Source organism: Elaeis guineensis, chromosome 9, assembly GCF_000442705.2.
Source record: "Elaeis guineensis isolate ETL-2024a chromosome 9, EG11, whole genome shotgun sequence".
In the NCBI taxonomy this organism is placed as follows: domain Eukaryota; kingdom Viridiplantae; phylum Streptophyta; class Magnoliopsida; order Arecales; family Arecaceae; genus Elaeis; species Elaeis guineensis.
Window position 1 is genome coordinate 25656917 of NC_026001.2, and position 20569 is coordinate 25677485.

At 34.5% G+C, this 20569-nt stretch overlaps 1 non-coding gene across 1 annotated transcript; it reads left to right on the plus strand.

Annotated features, from left to right (window-relative positions):
- Nucleotides 1-7744: 7744 nt before the first annotated feature.
- Nucleotides 7745-7851, plus strand: LOC140851855 (small nucleolar RNA R71). Its single transcript, XR_012134612.1, has one exon. It is a non-coding gene; the product is annotated as a small nucleolar RNA R71 (small nucleolar RNA).
- Nucleotides 7852-20569: the final 12718 nt, after the last annotated feature.

The window sequence follows — 20569 nt, forward strand, 5'->3', positions numbered from 1 at the left end:
AATCTCCTAAAATAGTCAGGTAAGTTAAGATAAGTGAGGATCTCTCGTTACTTTTCTTAGATACCAACGAATTGTCAGATCAGATAACGAAATCAATTAAATAACCACCATCTAGATAGTTATTCCTAAATATCAAATTGATCGATTAGAATCAATCGATTAACCTATTGATCCAGGCCCAAACCGCTGAGCAAATTTGATCTTGAGTCAATTAATTCATATCAAAATGTGAATCGATGCGACAACTACAACTAAACTCGACTTTGAGCCCTTTGATCTAATTGTAACCAATAATTGATTAGGTTTAATCAATTATTCAAAATCGAAATAGATTCTAGCTGATCTAATCAATTGAACCTAATTGTAGTTTGGTCACTAACCTTATTTGTTCAATTCATACCACATGCAATAATATAATTTTTAGATTCTAAAAAAATTTAGATTATATTTCATTGCATGCATTAGTGGCTAATGATCTTGAAATAGTTTCAAATCTTAAACCTAATGTTATATATCACATATATAAAGTTTTATATCTAAACTATAAAAATATATCACATATATATATATATATATATATTAAATTATAGATCTAAAATAAGAATTACACATATCAAATACATATAAAAATAGATTTAAAATAATGATTAAAATATTTTAAAAATATTTTTTTTAAAAAAATTTTGCCGTAAACTAGGACAACTTTTTCAATATAGGAGGTAAACCTGATATGAAGATAATGGTATATCAGTCTGATGCGAACTTTTAATCATTATAATTTTCAAATCTTTTATGAATAAAAGATATATCATATACATCTATTTTTAGATCTAAAAGATTGATCTAAATACTTCGAAAATAATTTTTAAAATCAATCAATCTTGTGCTAGGACAACCTTTTCAATATAGAAAGTTAACCCTATATCAGGACAACCTTATACTAGCACAAGATCAATTTTAAAACCGTTCAAATATTTAGATCTAAATTAAAAATTAGATTATACATGTCTTAAAAATCAGTGGCTCTGATACCACTATAAGAAAATTGGGTAGGGTTGCATGCATAAATTTCAAATCTTTTTGAAGTAGCAGCGAAAACGATCTAGATTAAAACTCTTTAACCCCACATGCAATATGTCTAATCTATATCTATCCGAATTCTGAATTAAGACATACATATAATCTAAAAATTAAAATAAAAATTGAGATTGGATCTCAATACCTTGCACGGGTTGAAAAACATCACAACCGATGATCCTAGATTTGAAGGTTCCTGAACCACACACGTGTCCAACCTTACAGATATCTATTGGGATCAATCTTAAACCTTTCTTCTCCTTATAGATCTATTTCTCCAAGATGAATCTCATCCTTTTGAATCTTTGATCAACTCTTGATCTTTGACCGTGATCTCAACGCTTGAATTGCAGCCTTTCTCTCTGTTCCTTGCTGTAAAAAAAATTATCCTCAAATCAAGCATGTGAGAAGATGGGATGCCCAACCCTCAAGTATTGAAAAGAGAGGAGAAAGAGGAGATGGCATGGAGATGGAGAGAGGGAGGTGATCTGATTTCTCACTTCAATTAATTTTAAAACCCTAGGAGATGATCTCTTATATAGATATTTTTTTGATTCCAAATCAATCTCCAATCAATTTAAAAGGTTAGTCCCTATCTTATAAAATTTTTTATCTTTTTAAATTGATTTTTTTCAAAAAAATTTGAGCCAATTGAAAAGGTCTTCATCTCTTTTGGCAAGTAGATGGGGTGCCCCGCATCAAAAAGATAAGTTGAGTGGGCGCCCTCATCAAAACTTGGCAAGTAGTTGGGGTGCCAACTCTTGGCTCCCCTCTAGGATTTTTGCACACAAAAGAGGGGGCGTAACCCCTTTCTTCTCCCCTTCCATGCCAAGGCAAAGAGGGGCCGGGCCCCTCTCTTTTTCTCATGCCCATTCCAAGGGTTTGCGCCCCTTGGACTTTCCAAAAGGAGAGGCTACGCCCCTTCTCTCTTTCTCCTTCCCATGCCAGCAAAAGAGGGGCGGGCCCTCTCTCTTTCTCATGCCCACTCCAAGGGTTTGCACCCCTGGGAGTTTTCAAAAGGGGAGGCTTGCGCCTCCTCTCTTTTTCCCAATAATTCCACGCCATATAAGAAAATAACAAGAAAGAAAATAGGAGATTAGTTTGCCAACTCATTGACTTGATCCAATCCTTTTCTGTCCTCAAATAGGTGTCCCACTAAATCCAAATCAAAATAGATCTAGTTAAGATTCAAGGCAATAGACTTGATCCAATCTTTATCTAACAAGGAATCTAAGTCTAGAGAAGAATTGGGTTTAACCATATGCTAGCATGGTTCACTTAATCAAATAAGATTTCAATAAATCTAATCCAATTAGAACTTCAAAAGTCCAATTGGATAATTCAAGATTAATCTCCTAATATAAGACCCCATAGGTTTCATTCTATTTGGTAGTGAGATATATTATGATCTCCATCACAATATCATTGAAACTCCTTCGATGGGTTACAATAATTCCACTCTACCATTCGAGGGTCATCGATCATCAAGATATACCTAATGAGTCCCACAATCTATCAGTGACATTAACAGTATGTTGTAACAATCCAGTAAAATTAAAGTTTGAATCCCTAGGTACAGTTATCGTATAATTCAGTCCTTTTATTGTGAGTCCCTACTTGACGGAAGTCATGGAGAACTCGTCAAACTCCATCATCAGTCATATACTAGATTGACTCGACTCGAGTTCACTTGTGAATCTCGTGAAAACTCTTTTCTAGTATTCCACTTGCTTTGGCCAAGACTTTCTGAACTCAGTCTCACAAATCGCATAGGATTCTCTTTTCTATCAAGATCGATAGATTCCATTTAGATGCATCCTACTCCTAACAGCGAACCTGAACTACTGAAGCCGACTGATAAGTGATATATTTTTATATTTATTGAAGGTATTTTGATAATTTAAAAAAATATCAAATCAATAATAAAGGATAGAAGTAACAATATATTATCTATATAAAGATTAGTATTTGGAGATTAAGATAGGAGTAATTTAGAAAAAAAATAAAAAAATTTAGTGTTCTTTGCTTAACTTCCATATTGATTAGTATTAACACCCCAATGACATACTTCACTCATGCTCTACTAAATATCAGTGGTCCTTTTAAAAATTGATTGGTAAATTTGAAACTTTAAGTTAAACGGTACTTAATTCTAAATTCTTTCTATACTCGACGATGAACAAAATTCAAATTGGAGGATGTGATAAGTGGATATTTTTATATTTATTGAAGATATTTTTGATAATTTATGGTGTAACATCATCTTAAAATCTAATTTTATAAATAATTAGATTTTTTTATAAAAATAAATAATTTTAAAAAAATATAAAATTAAAGCATATTTATGAAAATAGATGTTAAGTTAATTAAGCAAATTTAAGCACTAAAATGTTAAAAATTATTGAGAAATATAATATATATTTTTTATTTTTTAAATAAATTTAAAGCAAAAATTAAGTGAATACCCTAAAAAATATTGAAAAATGCTTCAGTACACGGTGGACCAGCTGCTCGATCCACGGATTCAAGGGCGCGATCCACGGGAGTGATTCGCGGTGCATGACGCGGTCTATGGCAGACGAAGAAAAGTTTTCACGATCTGACGGTCCAAATTAATTCTGAGTGAAACCCAACGGTCCGTGTTCGTTGTCGATTGAAAAGGAGGTAAGTTTGCACGATCTAACGACTAAAATTCAAACTGGAGTTTGATCTGACGGCTGCTGTTCGTTCCGATGGTGGATAGAAGATAACAGGCACTAATCAACGATTGAAAATTCATCAGATGCATGATCGGATGGTTGTGGTGGATCTCAACTGTGATAAGGAGTATAACGTGATTTTTTGGACTGATCTGGGCGGTCCAATCAAGATTCGATGACTAAAAAATTTCTACGGATATTATACAAGTTCTAAGGATTTTGGGACTCCTTTTGCTATCAAAAAAAGGTAAAAAATTTATCTATGAATAGGAGATCTGGGAATAAGAATAGAGAAGAGAAAAAATTAATGAAAAAGCAAAGAAAAATTAGAGAAAAAATAAGAGAGGTTTAGGGATCCAAGAGAAAGGATGAATATGAAGCTAGAGATCTTGATACGTAGCTAAATTCCTTCAACCCAAGAATACGATGAAGCCTGTAAACATATTTTATTTTTTTTCTTGTATTTAATTTTTATGTAATAAAATTATACTTTTATTTTTTATCTTTTTATTTTTCTGAGGTATTGATCTAGCCTACGCGGTCTATATCCTCTACTGACATACTGTGATCGCTGGATACGATATGTGTTTAGGAGAGATAGATCGTGGTATGTTAGATTAAATCTTATATCTTATAATTAAATTTAGATAGTTTATACTTTGATAGGATGAGCCATAATCAACTGATACAGTCCGTACCCCTTTGAGATAAGTTATACTAATATCCTAATCACAAGAATTAATATTGTAATATAAAAAAAAAATCTTATTTGCATGGTGGATTCAAAATTTTTAGGTTATTTTTCAAACTTTTTTTCATAAATTAATTTATATTTTTAATTTAATTTTTGCTATTCTATTTTTTTAATCCTTCTACAATCAATTTTTTTTTTATTTTTTTTTTAAAAAAAAGATAATCATTCTAAATCTCTATGAAAATGATCTCAACTCATCCTATCTATATAATTTGAGTTGATTTTTTTATTGTACCACTTTTGAGTGTCCTAACCCTTTAAGCTTTCTGTTTGACCCATGCAGTGAGTTTTCAGTTAATGACTTTCAAACCAGATGGCTTTAGGGCACTAGGTATAAAATACCCTCGAATCTACTTACTCGAATCAAACAGACTATGAGTTAAAACTAGCTTTACAATAAAGCTTCTTTGTCTTTCATATCTTTTGACACGAAACTCAATGCTTGCTTAGGCAAAGAGGTCAGATTACTCAGCATGAAGTACTTGAATTTTTTTTTTAAATATGTGAAAAAATATATAGTTATCCTATACAAGTCTATTGAGAAGTAAACTCTTCTTTGATGCTGGTAAAAAAATTTAAAAATACTCAAAAAAATTATTTAAGTTATAAACTTAACTTCTTATTGAGTTTTCTTAATATTTGATCTCTCAATATCTCACAAATTCTCTGATCTATACATCAATTTTTTTTAAAAATATTTGAATTAACTGAATTCTTAAGTATAATCAGGTACTGAAATGCTAAATACTAATTTATTTGAGGACTTAAAAATTTTTTATTCTCCCTCTAACTTAATCGATATTATCCTCAGTGGAGTAAGAAAAATGAAAGGATGCATAAAAAGAGAAAGAAAAGGAGAGATGTCATCTGATCCAGAAATCTTTTCAAAATTAGTTCTCCCGTCAACTTAACCAATATTATGCTCAAATTTCTTTAAAGATACGAAGCAAGACTCGATTAAAATACAAAAGAAAGCAAAAGCTGAAATTGGGTTGTCTCTCAGAAAGTACTAAGTTTATCATCTTCAACCAAATCACTTTTATTGACAGGTGCTTCCACACATAGCGATCCATTATTTCTAAAAAAAATGAAGATCCATTAAAATAAAGTAAAAAAATTTGGATTGCCTCTCAAAAAGTACTAAGTTTACCATTTTCAGCCAAATCATACTAATTCTACCTCACTTATCCTGTATCAAATATTGGATTAACAAATTCAAATGGGTAAGATAGGTGAGGTGAATCAAGCAGGACATTAACCTCCTGGACTTGAATTTCTTCAATTGGTTCATTCAGAAAATTCATCCTTACAAGTGATTTGACAGGTGGTTGCCATTGTGGATGAACTCTCTGATCACTAGATGGAGAAATTTCATAAGCTATTTTAGATTTTTGATTTGACTAGAGATTACAGTCAAAATCTTCTTCTCCTAGGTCAATGATCTCATAGATCTCATTCTGGATCAGGTTTACATCAATGAATTGGTCCCTTTTATTTTCAAGGTTGAAAATATTAAGATCAATGGTCATGTCTCCAAATGAGAGCTTCATGAGTCCATTGCGACAATTGATTAGGGCATTGATGGTTGCTAAGAATAGTCTTCCTAAGTTTACTGGGATGTAACCTTTTGGATTAGACACTAGTTCAGTCTCGAGAATCACAAAATCCATAGGATAAATAAAATTACCGACCTTGATTAACACATCCTCCACAACTCCTTTGGAGACCCTCACTGATTGATTTGTCAATTGCAATATGATTTCTGTAGACTTTAATTCTCCTATCCCAGTTTTTCATAGACCGAATAAGGTAAGATGTTCACACTAGCCTCTAAGTCTAATAAGGCCCACCAATGATGGTTTTTCTAATGACACAAGAGATTGTCGGAGACTCTGAATCTTTATACTTAACAGGCATGTGGCTCGACAGATATAAGCTCACACTGACTGCCAAAAAGGTTTTTTTGAGAATGTTGGTGGTCTTCTTCTTTATGCATAGGTCTTTGAAGAATTTGGTGTATGTGAAAACTTGTTGGATCATGTCTACTAGAGGGATATTTATTTTCACTTGTTTAGACATATCTAAGATTTGATTCATATGGGCTAAATGTCTGTTGGACCTAAGTCTATTTGGAAAAGAAGCTACAAGATCGGTGGGTGATGTCTCGAATTGCTTAAACCCTGAGGTAGATTCTATAAGTAGCTTAGGTGGTTTGTTAATCTTTGTTGACTCCTTAGACTTATCTGACTCCTTAGACTCAGTCTGATCGGTCACTTGCTCATGAGATGGTTTAGACAATAGATCATCTTGGTCTTCAGCTATACTGACATGGTTGTCTATTTATTTTTCAGATCTTAAGGTGTGAATTGCATTTAATTGATTGATCTGGGCTCCTTGTTGTGGTCCTTAATTATTCTGAGTTCTAGGATTAGCCTCGGATTAACTCGATAGTTTATCTTTTTTTCTTTCACTCACAGTCGTAGCTAATTGACCTAACTGCATCTCTAAGTGGATAATAGCCTGGGTGTTGGAAGTTAAAAGCTGTCCGTGGTCTGCATGAAGTTGTTTAGTATAGTGTTGGTGCTAGCAGTCGATTTCGTTAGGATTTTTAGACCCTTTTCTAGCGAGTTAAGCCTTTGATCATTGTTGAAACTTGATAGGTTATTTGATGATTGAGTGAATCTAGGGTTGGACTGAGTGAAGGCAGGTCTATTTGAGTTTGACCCATGTCGCCAAAAAAATTGGAGTGGTTTCTCCATCCTGGATTGTACATTGGTGCGTAAGGATCATTTGTGGATCTTTGATAGGTTGCACTCACCTGTGCTACTTCATTTTCGGTTGGAACTATCAAGAGAGGACATCCTTCCATTGTGTGGTCTGTGGCATTACACCCATTACAAATGGATGTTGCAACTTTGTTCACTTGGGTGTATTCCTTGAGTTCTAGGGCCTCTGTCCTATGGATCAAAGATGCAAATTTAACCTCTTCAGCTAGAGAAGATTGAACTTGATATACACCCCCTCTTGAAGGTGTGAGTCTATCAGATTCTCTAGTAATCTCCCATTCTAGGCTCTTTTCTGCTAAGTCCTCTAGAAATTACCAGGCTTCTATAGGCTCTTTATTCATGAATTGACCCTAACACATTAATTCTAACATGGTTCTAGAGTTTGGATCTAGTCTTTCATAAATGATTTGGCACGGCCTTCAAGTTCTATTCCATGATGTGGGCATTGACTCAAAAGGTTCTTAAAACGATCAAAGCACTTCTAAAAAGACTCATCGGGTTATTGATAAAATTGATTAATTTCATTCCTAAATTTGGCAATCTTATGGTGTGAAATTTTTTTTTCAGGAACACTTTAATAAAACCCTCCCATGATGCTATGGATTGGTTAGGAAGACTGTATAACTACTTATTGACACTATCCTTGAGGATAAAGTTGATCAACCTAAGTTTTACAGCATCCTTAGTGAGCTATTGGAGCCACATCGTGGCGTATACTTCCTCAAATTTTTTCATAAAAATGTATGCATCCTCAATTCTGATGAATTTGAAAAGCATGTTTATGATCTGGAGTTTGATTTTAAAATTGATATCAATTTGTGGCAGTCGAATACATGAGGGTTGGGCTGACCCAACTGGATAGCAAAAGTCTTTCAGTATCTGAGATTCATGTTCGAATTCACCCATGGTGGGCTTAAGGTCTGCTGGACTCGATGCAAATTTTGGATATATTCTCACTAATCGATCAGATATCCTTGTCTAAGAAGAAATTTAAAAATTTTTAGTTATTTTTATAATTTTTTTTAAAAGAGAAGAGGAAAGAGAGATAGATGAGAAGAGAATTCTAAAGATGAGAGCTTAAGGAGTCCTAAGTCTAGAGACGATAGAGAAGAGTGTTTTAATTAGGGTTAATGATTGTAAGTTAGTAATCAAGTTATGTCGTCAATCCTAGCTAAGCATAACCCTAGATCTAGACAGCTCCTAACTGTCAAGGTTGTCTTTGAGCACTCTAAGTAAAAGACTATCCACTCAACTGGTCAGATAAGTGTAAGGTTGGTGGGGATCCCTCTATTGCTTTTTTAGACACCAACTGAGTTGGCTAGGTAAGCAAATGGAACTAATTAAATGATCACCTTCCTTCAGGATGTAATCTCTGAACTAAGTTTCTAGATATCAGTCAAACTGACCAACCCTAACCTGATCTAACTCTTAGGATCCCTTATCCTATTGAGCTCGAGAATCCTTAGGGGCCAACGTCTAATTAATTTTAGGTTAAGATTTAGGTCAATACAATTTGCAGGATGGTGGTTTGTGGGTCAAGAAAGGGTGATGAAATCTCCACCTTATCTTGTTTAGGGTTTGTGCCCTTAATAATTTTTATAAAATTATGCAATGCAAGAAGAAAAGGTGACCAAATTTAGAAGTTAGTCAAGAGTAAATAGATTTATTTTACTTTTTAGATTTTGTGATTAAGTATCTAATTTTTTAAGTAGATTATGAGGTATCAATGTAGAGATTTTTTTTTTTGAAAGAAAGTAAGTTTGACTAAGGAACTAAGCAAGTTAGAAAGCAAATAAAAAGAAACAAAGAATACGACTAATTTTTTTATTTTTAAAATAATCATATCTAGATCTCCGACAACGATGTCAAAATTTGATCACCGTCGTAGGCAGTCAAGAATAAAAACCAACTCAAACTATATAGATAGGGAGAGTCGGGATCGTTTTCATAGAGATTTAGGATGATTGTTTTTTTTAAGAAAAAATAAAAGAGAATTGATTGCAGAAGGATTAAAAAGAAATAGAATAGTATTGTCAATATGAAATACATTATCATTAAGTGAAAGAAACAAAAGACCATTATCAATAAAAGCACTTCCATAATATTCATTAGAAAAAAAATAAAACAGCTGTTGTTCTTTATATTTATTTTAAAATCTTGTTTCAATAACAATGGTATAGAAATAATATTTTTAATGATATTTGAAATATAATAACAGGTCTTCAGTTCTAAAATTTTGTCGGAAGGCAACTCCAAAATCCTGATTCCTACGGCTTCGGCCTGAATGGACTCTCCACGAGCGTCAAACAGCTCGAAATCACCTTTATTCAGACTCTTTATTTCCTGTAGACCCTACAACGATTTTCAAAGATGTGAGCTACAGACAATATCCAATATCCAAGAATCTGACATTGAAGTATGTAATGATAAATTAGTTTGTATCACATACAAACCTTTAGCAATGTTTGCCGGTTTCATGGTTGCAAGTTACTCCTTACAATTTTTCTTCCAGTGACCCTCTTTGCCATAGTGATAGCAAGTACCTTTGGTGGAGACCTTCTTCGTCTTCTTCTTGGAGATGACAGTCTTAGAGTTTATCTTTTTCTTAGAATTCTTCTTTGCCTTTTTCTTGCCGATCTTATCAACAAGAAGTACCGGAGCCTTTTCATCTTTGAAATAGCTCTCTGCTGTTTTCAGCATGTTCAGCAGTTCTGGCAGGCTGATGTTTAGTTTGTTCATATGATAATTTATGACAAACTGAGAAAAGAAGTCAGGAAGAGACTACAGGATCAAATCCTGGCTCAGTTCACCATCCATGGTTGAAGGGATTTAGCCATCCATCAAGATCTCTAGCTTCATATTCATCCTTTCTCTTGGATATCTAAACCTCTCTTATTTTTTTCTCTAATATCTCTTTGCTTTTCTACTAATTTTTTCTCCTCTCTACTCTTATTCTCGGATCTCCTATTTATAGATAAATTTTTTATCTTTTTCTGATAGCAAAAGGAGTCCCAAAACCCTTAGAACTGGTATAATTCTCATAGGAATTTTTCTGACCGTCGGATCTTGATTGGATCACCCGATCACCACAAAAAATCATGTTATACTCCTTATCACAGTCAGGATTGACCACAGCCGTCCGATCGTGCATTTAATGAATTTTTAGCCGTTGATCAGTGCATGTTATCTCCTATCCACTGTTAGAACGAATAGCAGCCATCGAATCAAACTCCAGTTTGAATTTCAACCGTTAGATCGTGCAAACTTACCTCCTTTTCAACTGGCAATGAATACGAACCGTTGGATCTCACTCAGAATTAACCTGGATCATCGGATCCTGAAAATTTTTCTTCACCCACCGTAGACCGCGTCATGCACTGCGAATCGCTCCCGTGGACCGTGCCCTTGAATTCGTGGATTGAGTGGCCGGTCCACCGTGTATCGAAGGTAATTTTTTATATTTTTTAGGATATTTTGCTTGTTTTTTTGCTCTAATTTTTGTCTGAAAAATAAAAAAAAAAATATGCATTAAATTTTTTAATATTTTTTTAATATTTTGGTGCTTAAATTTGCTCAATTAACTCAACATCTATTTTTCATAAATATGCTCTATTTTTATATTTTTTTAAAATTATTTATTTTTGTAAGAAAATCTAATTTATTTATGAAATTAAGTTTTTAAAAAGATGTTAGCACCATAAATTATCAAAAATATCTTCAATAAATATAAAAATATACCACTTATCACTGATATATACAGTAATGACCCAAATGGCTAGGGACCAAGAAAAGGTTCAGTCCAGCTCAGTAGTTTCGCTGCGAATAATCGATGACACCGCAGATCAAAGGGCCACTCATACCACTACAGCATCGAGATAACTACTGACAAGTGCGTAGATATTCAAGTGGTTTCTCATGTTGGTCACGCTCAATGCAAGTTGTTCTCTAACAACCATCTGCACTCTCACTCCAGTGTCCCTACACTGCAGACCGAAACTCATCTGCCCAAAAGGGAGGTGATCTGTACATCGATCTTTAAATGGATTGATCACTGTCCTCTGTGATGATTTTTTGATCAGGAATATTTAGAAATTAACTACTAATTAATGTATGTCTCAAATTCTCAATACTTTGAGAATATACAAAATTATCTTTGTTAATTTTTAAGACAAATCATAGACACATAAACTTGATTGAAAATAAAAATGCTCTTTATTAATAATAAAAGTATTACAAGTACAAAATTAAGCCCTGAAATTATAAAATATATTAACCAAAATTGACTTCTAGGGCACTCATCTAACAGTAGCAGGAGTGGGAGGGGCTGTAGCAGGAGCAAGAGGGGCTGGGACTAAATAGCTTGCCGACATGTCCTGAATGCTCGAAAAATTAGCTCCAAAAATAGCAGAGAGCTGTGTCACCATTATGGACATGACGCTCTGTAGTTAGCCTGCATGCTTATGAGCCTGAGATGTGCGCTCCTTAGCCTGAGATGCACATTCTTGAGCTTGAACTGCCTGCGCTGAGGCCTCATCAAGCTGCTCTCGACTGACGACCCTAAAAGCATGTGAGGAGATGCTTGCCTCAGATCAGTAGCTAGTCGGTATATGTCCGAGCCTATAACGAATCCTCTTAAAATGCTCAAATCCCAAGAACTGAGACAGATGGTCATAAGGGCTAGAGGTGTTCGTGTTCTCGTTTGCAAGCACGTCTGCTCTTGTAATTGCAAATTCAAATAAAATCTCAGAAAATTTTGACATTAACACAAGTGAATAAATCTTAAGAAATCCTACTACCATATACATTGTCAAAGCGAAACAAGTGAATCATAAAAATTATAACATGATGTTATTACTTACAAAAATTTCTTCTGATCGTGGTGTTCATCGGTCTGCCCTTCTCATCCGTATGACTCGATCGGAGGATGGCGCTATGGCTGGACATCACCCCCTCTCTCGTCAGCTATAACAATCAATTAGCTTGTCAGAAACATGCAAAAACAATAATTCAATAACTTGTAAACTAAAGGATTAGAATTTATTACCTCCCTTTGCACATGATTGGCCATAGACCCACGATCGAGAGTGTGTGTGTGCTCCTGAACAGCCCGATTCTTCGAATTCTGATGAGATATAGCCTAAAAAGTATTTAAATCACATAAGTTAAAATCAAATATAATTGTCAATGTAATAAAAAATTCATAAGTTACAAATTAAAATTGAAACTCCTGGCCCCTCCGATACTTGACCTTCTCCTCCCACATACTCGAGGGACGGTCTTGAATCCAAGAAACAAGCTCCTCCTCTATGTCCCTATGGTGCTCTAGCCACCTTTTGTAGAGCTTGACCTTGTAGTTCCGGTATAATTTTTCAATCTTCTGCAGTCGGGCATCTCGAGCCCTCGCATGATCTGGAAAATCATACATCCTCTGCACAAAGTCATCAGAAGTCAGTTACAAAATTATTCTAATCAAATATAGTGTAAACATATCACATGCATATATATAGGATGAACTTATCCAAACCTCCTCCCACATCCGATCCTTGACACCAGCATCCATCAATCGTCAGTCTACGGGTAGTATGGGAATGATGTCAGACCATCTCACAAGCACATCGAAAAAAGAATGCATCTCCCACGTGGTCTCTCCTACTGACCTTCTCTCTGCATCGTACTCCACCATAACCTGATGCTGGCGGTTTCACACATACGGCATGCGTGTAGGACCGCAAAAGATCCTATTGGATGATGCACCTATAATAAAAATATATTACGAATATATGAGAGTATGTAATAATTATATAAAAAATAAATAAATAAATAATTGACATAATGAAAAACTACTCTCTTGGGATCGTGCGACGTGGATGCCAGTGGAGTCTCATCGATGGGTGGAGTATGTGCTGCAGATGCATAGGTTGGCGACATGGCTGCCGATGGAGGCTCAAATATGCCGGTGGGAGGAGTACGTACCTACGAAGTCAATACGAAGGTGGATGAAGTATGCACCAATAGCGGCTCAGATACCAAGCTTCATATAGCCTGTTGAGAGGCAGGGGTGAAAGCTAGATGGCATTTCGGTGCCATCGTAACCTACAATATTAATGAACATGAACAAATATAATATGTTGAATAATAATATTAGTAGAGCGTCAATAAATAAATACTAACATTTATATCAAGATGTTGAATTCATCACCTACTGGCATCTACGATATAGATATCACCATAGCTCCTAACAAATGTATCTGGGATCTTGACAACACCAGATAAATTTTATGCTAGAGAAATACTTTGTATGCATGGTCCAACATCATCATCAACCTCGGTATCGTCAAAGATATGCCTAGGCACCATCCTCACAACAACACCCCATTGAGGTGCCAAGGGATCACAAATGTAGAAGACTTGACTAGCTTGGGAGACAAGTATATACGGTTCTTCAGTGCAAAGATGGCATTGCATATTGATAAGAATAAAATCGTACTCATCAGTCTTCATCTTTGACTGAGACAAGGTGTCAAACCAATCGTAATTCATCAACGCAACCCTTCCTTTAAAATAGTAGTCCCAGATGACTATCTTTTTCATAATCCCATAATAGTTCAGATCGTCCATACGAGGCTGTGAATCCCTCGAATTAGCATAACACCCGGTAGTGGCACTTAACATCATGCCACTATTTTGTGTTGCCATGTTTTGGACTCGACTGTGAATATTAAACCTGTAGTCATTGATGACGAGCTGTTTGTACTCACGCATGATACAATTAGGTCTCATTTATAGAGCACGTACTTCATGGCTCACATCATCGAGCGGTAAACTCCACACCTAAGAAGATGATATCTAATTAGTAAATATGTTCAAATAAGACGTACAAGGCAGAAATATATACTCACTTACATGATCTTTGAACCACCTAGGAAACTCTTTACTATGTATTTTTTCTTTTTTTCGCATACTTAGAGCACTGTATTTTACTCTTATGACCTCCTTGTATTTGCTGCAAAAGGAATAAATTTAGATGTAATGGGATATTTTCTTTTAAGTGATAAGAAATAAACAAGGCTGAGTGACTCACCTTATGTAGGGCTCAATGACATCACAATTGAACAACATATAGCGGTACACCTTATTCCTTTCCTTAAGGCTCAAATCAGTAAGATGGTATGAAGTGAAAAGTCCATCTGGTTGTGGAATGGACTCAAATGCAGACTCAATCAGCTCATACTGATCATCTTGATTTTTCATTGATCGGTTACGATGTGTCTCGAGCTTGTTTAAGTATATGGTATAAAAATTCATACACTCTTGATCTAAATAATCTTCTGCTATGGATCTCTCCGGACGATTCATATTTCTCACATAAGATTTTAGTATTTGAATATTCCTCTCGGTGGGGTACATCCATCAACAGAGCATTAGGCTTTCAAGTGTAACTTTTCTCGTAAGGTGTATGGTGAGATGTATCATAATTATGAAAAATGATGATAGAAATATCTTCTCCAAATCACATAATATAGCCACCACCTTTATCTTCATTTTTTTCACGTCTTTCTTAAGTAATCTTTTTGCACAAATATCTCTATAAAAGTTGCAAAGACGAATAACAGTCATTCTCATATTTTTTAACAACACATGATGAATAGCTATTGGGATCAACTCCTGTATCAACATATGATAATCATGAGTCTTCAATCCACCAAGTCTTACATCCTTATTATTTACATGCTTTGATATATTACTTGAGTACCTATCTGAAACCTTTATATTCTCCAACACACAAAGAAATATGGTCCATTCAGAGATATTCATAATATAGCATGCATGAGGGAGCCTCCACTATTCTCCTCCTACCCGCTTCGGATGGAGTGATTTTCTAATACCCCATTCTTTCGCGTCAAATCGAGAATTCAAGTCATCCTTGATCTTATCCTTGATGTTCAAGATCATTGCTAATAGGAGCTCGCACATGTTCTTTTCAATGTATATGACATCTAAGCAGTGGCACAATAAGTTTGTCTCCCAATATGGCAAGACAAAAAATATATTTTTTTCTCCAATTAAAGTGTGTGTCATCTGTCTTTGATCGACACTTCTTCTTCTTATCACTAATTGGATCTTTTCTAAATTTAACACTGAGACCATCTAACTCTCGCAACCCTTCACTTCTAAACATCCGGCTAGATGTCTCACCTTCTTTAATAGTGCCATCGAAGGAGCGTACATCCCTTCTGTATGGATGGTTTCGACGCAGGAAGCATTGATGTCCCATTAAGCTAAAGCTCTTCCAATATGTCAACCATTTAGATCGGATATTTTTTTCATAAATTGGGCACGCTAGCTCACTTTTCATGCTTCAACCTGATATTAAGGCATAAATTGGAAAGTTGTTTATTATCCACATAAGCAATGTACGCATGGAGAATGGCTCATTCATCAAAGCATCAAAGGTTAGAATACCTTGAACGCTCCACAACTATTTTAGCTCAGTAATAAGAGGCTACAAATTGACATCAATATCATTCTCTACCTCTATCGGTCCAAAGATGAGTACTGTCATGAAAGTGAAGAGTTTTTTCATATATATCTATGGTGGGAGGTTGTAAATATGAGTAAACACTGACCATACACTGTAGTTGGTATTTATATACTTGAACAAATTGGAACCATCGCATGACAAGCCCAACCTCACGTTACGTATCTCTTGTGCGATGTCGGGATATATTTTATTAAAATTTTGTCATACCTCTTCATCGATTGAATGCCTCAATGTATCATCTTTTGTTCGCTTTTCTTCATGCCATCTTATATCTTTCGAGATTTTTATCAACAAACAACTTCTAAAGTCTCGATATCAAAAGAATGTGCCACACCAACTTTTGAGGAACACGGATCGATGTGCTGTCTTTGTTCTATTTCTATCTTGCTACACCGCACCTCGTGCACTCATTTCGATAGGCATCCTCCTCCCAATAGAGCATGCAATTATTAGGGCATGCATGCATCTTGTTGTGAGTAAAGCCCAACTGTTCAATAATCTTCGATGCCTCATAATTATTCTTTGAGATTTGTGCATTGTCCGAAAGAATATCCTCCAAAAGCTCTAGTATACAGTTCACTCCATTATTATTGAACCCATTGGAGTATTTCGCATCATATAATCGGATTAAGAACTTAAGCTTCGCTATCTTTTCACATCTAAGATACAATGAAACATTAGTATCCTCCATCAACTTGTGGATCTTCTCCACATCCTCATTATTTGTCATTCCACCAATCAAGGTATCAAGCATGGATGTAGATGCACCATCATTGTAGCCAACAAATGAAAAGATATCACGAATCATTTGTTCCACTCCCCCATCATGTTGATCGCCTGCTTACAATCTGCACTCATTATGTTGATCTCAATAAATTTTATAATCGGATTTAAAGTCATAAAAGTGAGGTGATCATTTACATCTTGACGAGGTAGCCAAGGCCCACCTATATATTTCTTATAAGGATATTGGATAAGTCCATAGTCCCTGAATTTTTTTATAGCAAAATCAAGAAATTTTTAAAATCCAGCCTCATATTCTGACGAGAGCCTACTCAATTTCATCCACTCCTTATTCATTATAAAAATGATGATACTGTAATTAAATCATGTGTGGAAATAAGACACAATACAATAACATCATGATAATTTGGTAGTAATTGCTCATAATTTGTGCATGCATACCAATGCTTAAAGTTCATAACATCATTACATAGGCAAACAAAATAAGTTACTACAATCATGATAAGTTGAGAAGGACCAACCAAATATTACATGTATTATAAACAAATATTTGAAGTAACAAAAATATATTAAATATTATTTTTAGATATGTAATAGATGCATCTTATCATCAACTAATAAGTTAAGATAGATCCTATCCCATTCAAGAATTGTATTAATTTTATAAGTCAATTATAGTAATCAAATGATATGCAATAGGGATCGAAAAAAATTTTAGTAGTATTTTTTTTTAGTTCTTCCATGTAGAGAGAATAAAAAAAAATACTGTCCAAAATTTCTTTCAAACTCTCAACATATCATTTGATTACTGTAATGATCTATAAAATTATTTATATTTTCTAAACTATCCATAGTGGACAATCAATTGATCAATATACATAATTCTTCTATCTATATAAAAATATATAAATATATAGATGTCATAGAATATGTACATTAATCAAAAGATGGATCTATGATTCTATGCAATACAAAAAAATAAGATATTAAAAAAATAAAAAAAGTAAAAATAAAAAGGAGGCTCAGATTTATTGTTTAATCATGCATTGCAACATTACTTTCGGTATCCGCTATAACTAAACTAAATTAGCTATGAACGGTTGCCTGCTAAATAGTTGCAGGCTATCCAAGATCGTCTTGCCATTTGGACTTGTTAAAATATTTACAAAAAAAAAATAAAAGAAAAAAATTATTAAAATCATGCTAAGAATTAATCATTTTTCATCCAAAATCATCACAGCCTCTTTATAAAAAAGAAAAAAAAATACTTTTCATAAAGTGGCATGATCCAAAAACCACCGACACGGCCCAAAACCCACCGGCATAGCCCAAATCCCACCAGCACGGCTCAGAAAAAATAATTCTAAAAGCAATAATTTGCTTAATGATAAGAAAAAATATCAGAAAACTGGTTATTCTAAAAAACTATTTATTCATTTTAACTAAAAAAAGATAAATTTGAAGAACTTATTTCTAGATTCTTAAAAAAAATAATAGAAATATTAATCTGCTCTTCATGGATTCCCTAACCATAAGACATGTCCATAATGAATTTTCATTGAAAGATCTAAAATTGTTAGGAGGATCAACTATATTCAATCCGATCTCTTAATCAATCTTTGACATTTTTTGAGATTACTTTTGATATTAAAAACTCAAATTAACTTGTTAAGTCATAGTTGATTTCGGATATGTTTGTTAACATTTTCTGATTTCAGAGTCCACTAGAGAGCTTATCATTGAAAACATGAGAAAAATCTCGAGGTGTCACTCAGTTTTAACTTACCTAATGTTCCACATAACCTCGATATTACATTCAAAATAAGAGAAAAATATATATATATAAAAAAAGAGGAGAGCATGCACAAGCTCAAAGCAATCGCAAAAGAATAGATGATAAGAAATCAAAAATCATATAATACGAAGTTTTTAAAGCATCCAAACTCTACCAAATCCATAAACCCCCATGATAGATAGAGCAATTAGGGAGCCCTACCTAGCACTACATGGAGGATTTCCACACCAAAGAACTCCAATGGATGAAGGAGAAGAGGGAGGAGGCATGGAGAAATGAAAAGAGAGGGCTTTACCTTTTGATCAAGGAATGCGGTGGTGGAGCCAAAGGGGTCGGGGCCGAGGAAGGCGGGGCATGGGGTCGAGGAACGTCGGAACGGAGGGAGGGGAGGCCAAAAGGGGCCGGGGCCGGGGGAAGTGGGGCACGAGGCCAAAGAGGGTCGGAATCAAGGGAGGCAGGGCCAAAGGGCGCCAGGGTTGAGGGAGGTGGGGCCAAAGGGGGTCGGGGCCTAGGGAGGTGGGGCCAAAGGGAGTCGGGGTCGAGGAAGGTGGGGCACAGGGCCAAACAAGACTTGGACCCAGTGAGGTGGGGCCAAAGAGGGCCGGGGCTGATGGCGGGGCAGGCCGATGATAGGGAGGGTAGGGTTCTTAGGTAGAGAGGAGAGAGAGAGAGGAAATTAAGATGAAATGACGTACGAAATGAAAATAATTAGCCAAATTTATGGCAATGGTATTTAAAAACTGCTGCCATAGGTCTATCGCAGCGGTTATCAACTGCTGCAGTAGATCCCATCAACTGCTGCTACAGACTATGGTAGTGGTATTAAAAATCACTGTAATAGAATCTATAGTAGTGGTTACAGCTCAACCGCTGCTATAAAGGCAGAATATAAATTTTTTTATATTTTTTTTGAATATAACATAATTTTAAAATTTAAAATCTATCTTTATCATTAATTATCGAAATAATTATCATTAGAATATCATCATAAAAGGCCACATCGATCCGATAGCTCTAGCTATGTCGATCAATCAAATTCGATTTCGACGATCACGAACGACCGCATAATGATCTGATAAATAAAGATCACTGATGGGTCCAAAAATTTACAATGATGATTTTGATGATATTTGTAACATACTATCAAAATTTTATTTTAATCGGATATCATTATCATGATCAATTTAGCACGGGATGATTTCGACTGTTAAATGAAAAAATGAGTGATCAAAAGGCCAAACAACGTCCGATTATAAGATAATTTTTTAGATAAATGATCTTTGCTACTCTTTTAATTATTTGTATGGCAGTGATCATAAAATTCAAATCGTGCCTATATGAACCATCCATGTTAAGTAGATCTTATAAAAGCACAAGCATAATTACTTAGAGACTTTAAGAATGAGTATTAAAAGATATATAGTTTTGGATCGTTCATATACACGTAATTTAAATTTTATGATCACCATCATACAAATGATCAAAGTAGTAGCAAAGATCATTTATCTAAATAATCATCTTATAATCAAATGCCGTTTGGCCTTTTGATCACTCATTTTTCATTTAACGGTCCAAATCATTTCATGCTAAATTGATCATGATAATGATGTTCGATTAAAGTAAAATTTTGATAGTATATTATAAATATCATCAAGATCATCGTTGTAAGTTTTCAAACTCATCGATGGTCTTTATCTATCAGATCATCGTACAATCATTTGTGACTATCGAAATCAAATTTTATTGATCGACAAAACTAGGGCTATCAGATCGAGACGACTTTTTATGATGATACTTTAATAATAATTATTTAGATAATAAATGATAAATATGAGATTTAAATTTTAAAATTATATCATATTCAGAGAAAAATATAAAAAAAAATTATATTCTGCCTATATAGCTACGGTTGCACAAAATCGCTGCTATATGTCTATAGCAGTGGTTAGATAACTATTGCCATATATGTATGGTAGCGGTTATATATAACCACTGTCATATCTCAATATACATGTGGCATCGATTATGTATAATCACTGCCATAGGTTTGAGATATGGCAGTGGTTGTACATAGCCGCTGCTGTAGTTCAAATATATAACCGTTGCCATAGATTAAATCTATGGCAGCGGTTATACATAACCACTGTCATAGATCAAATCTATGACATTGGT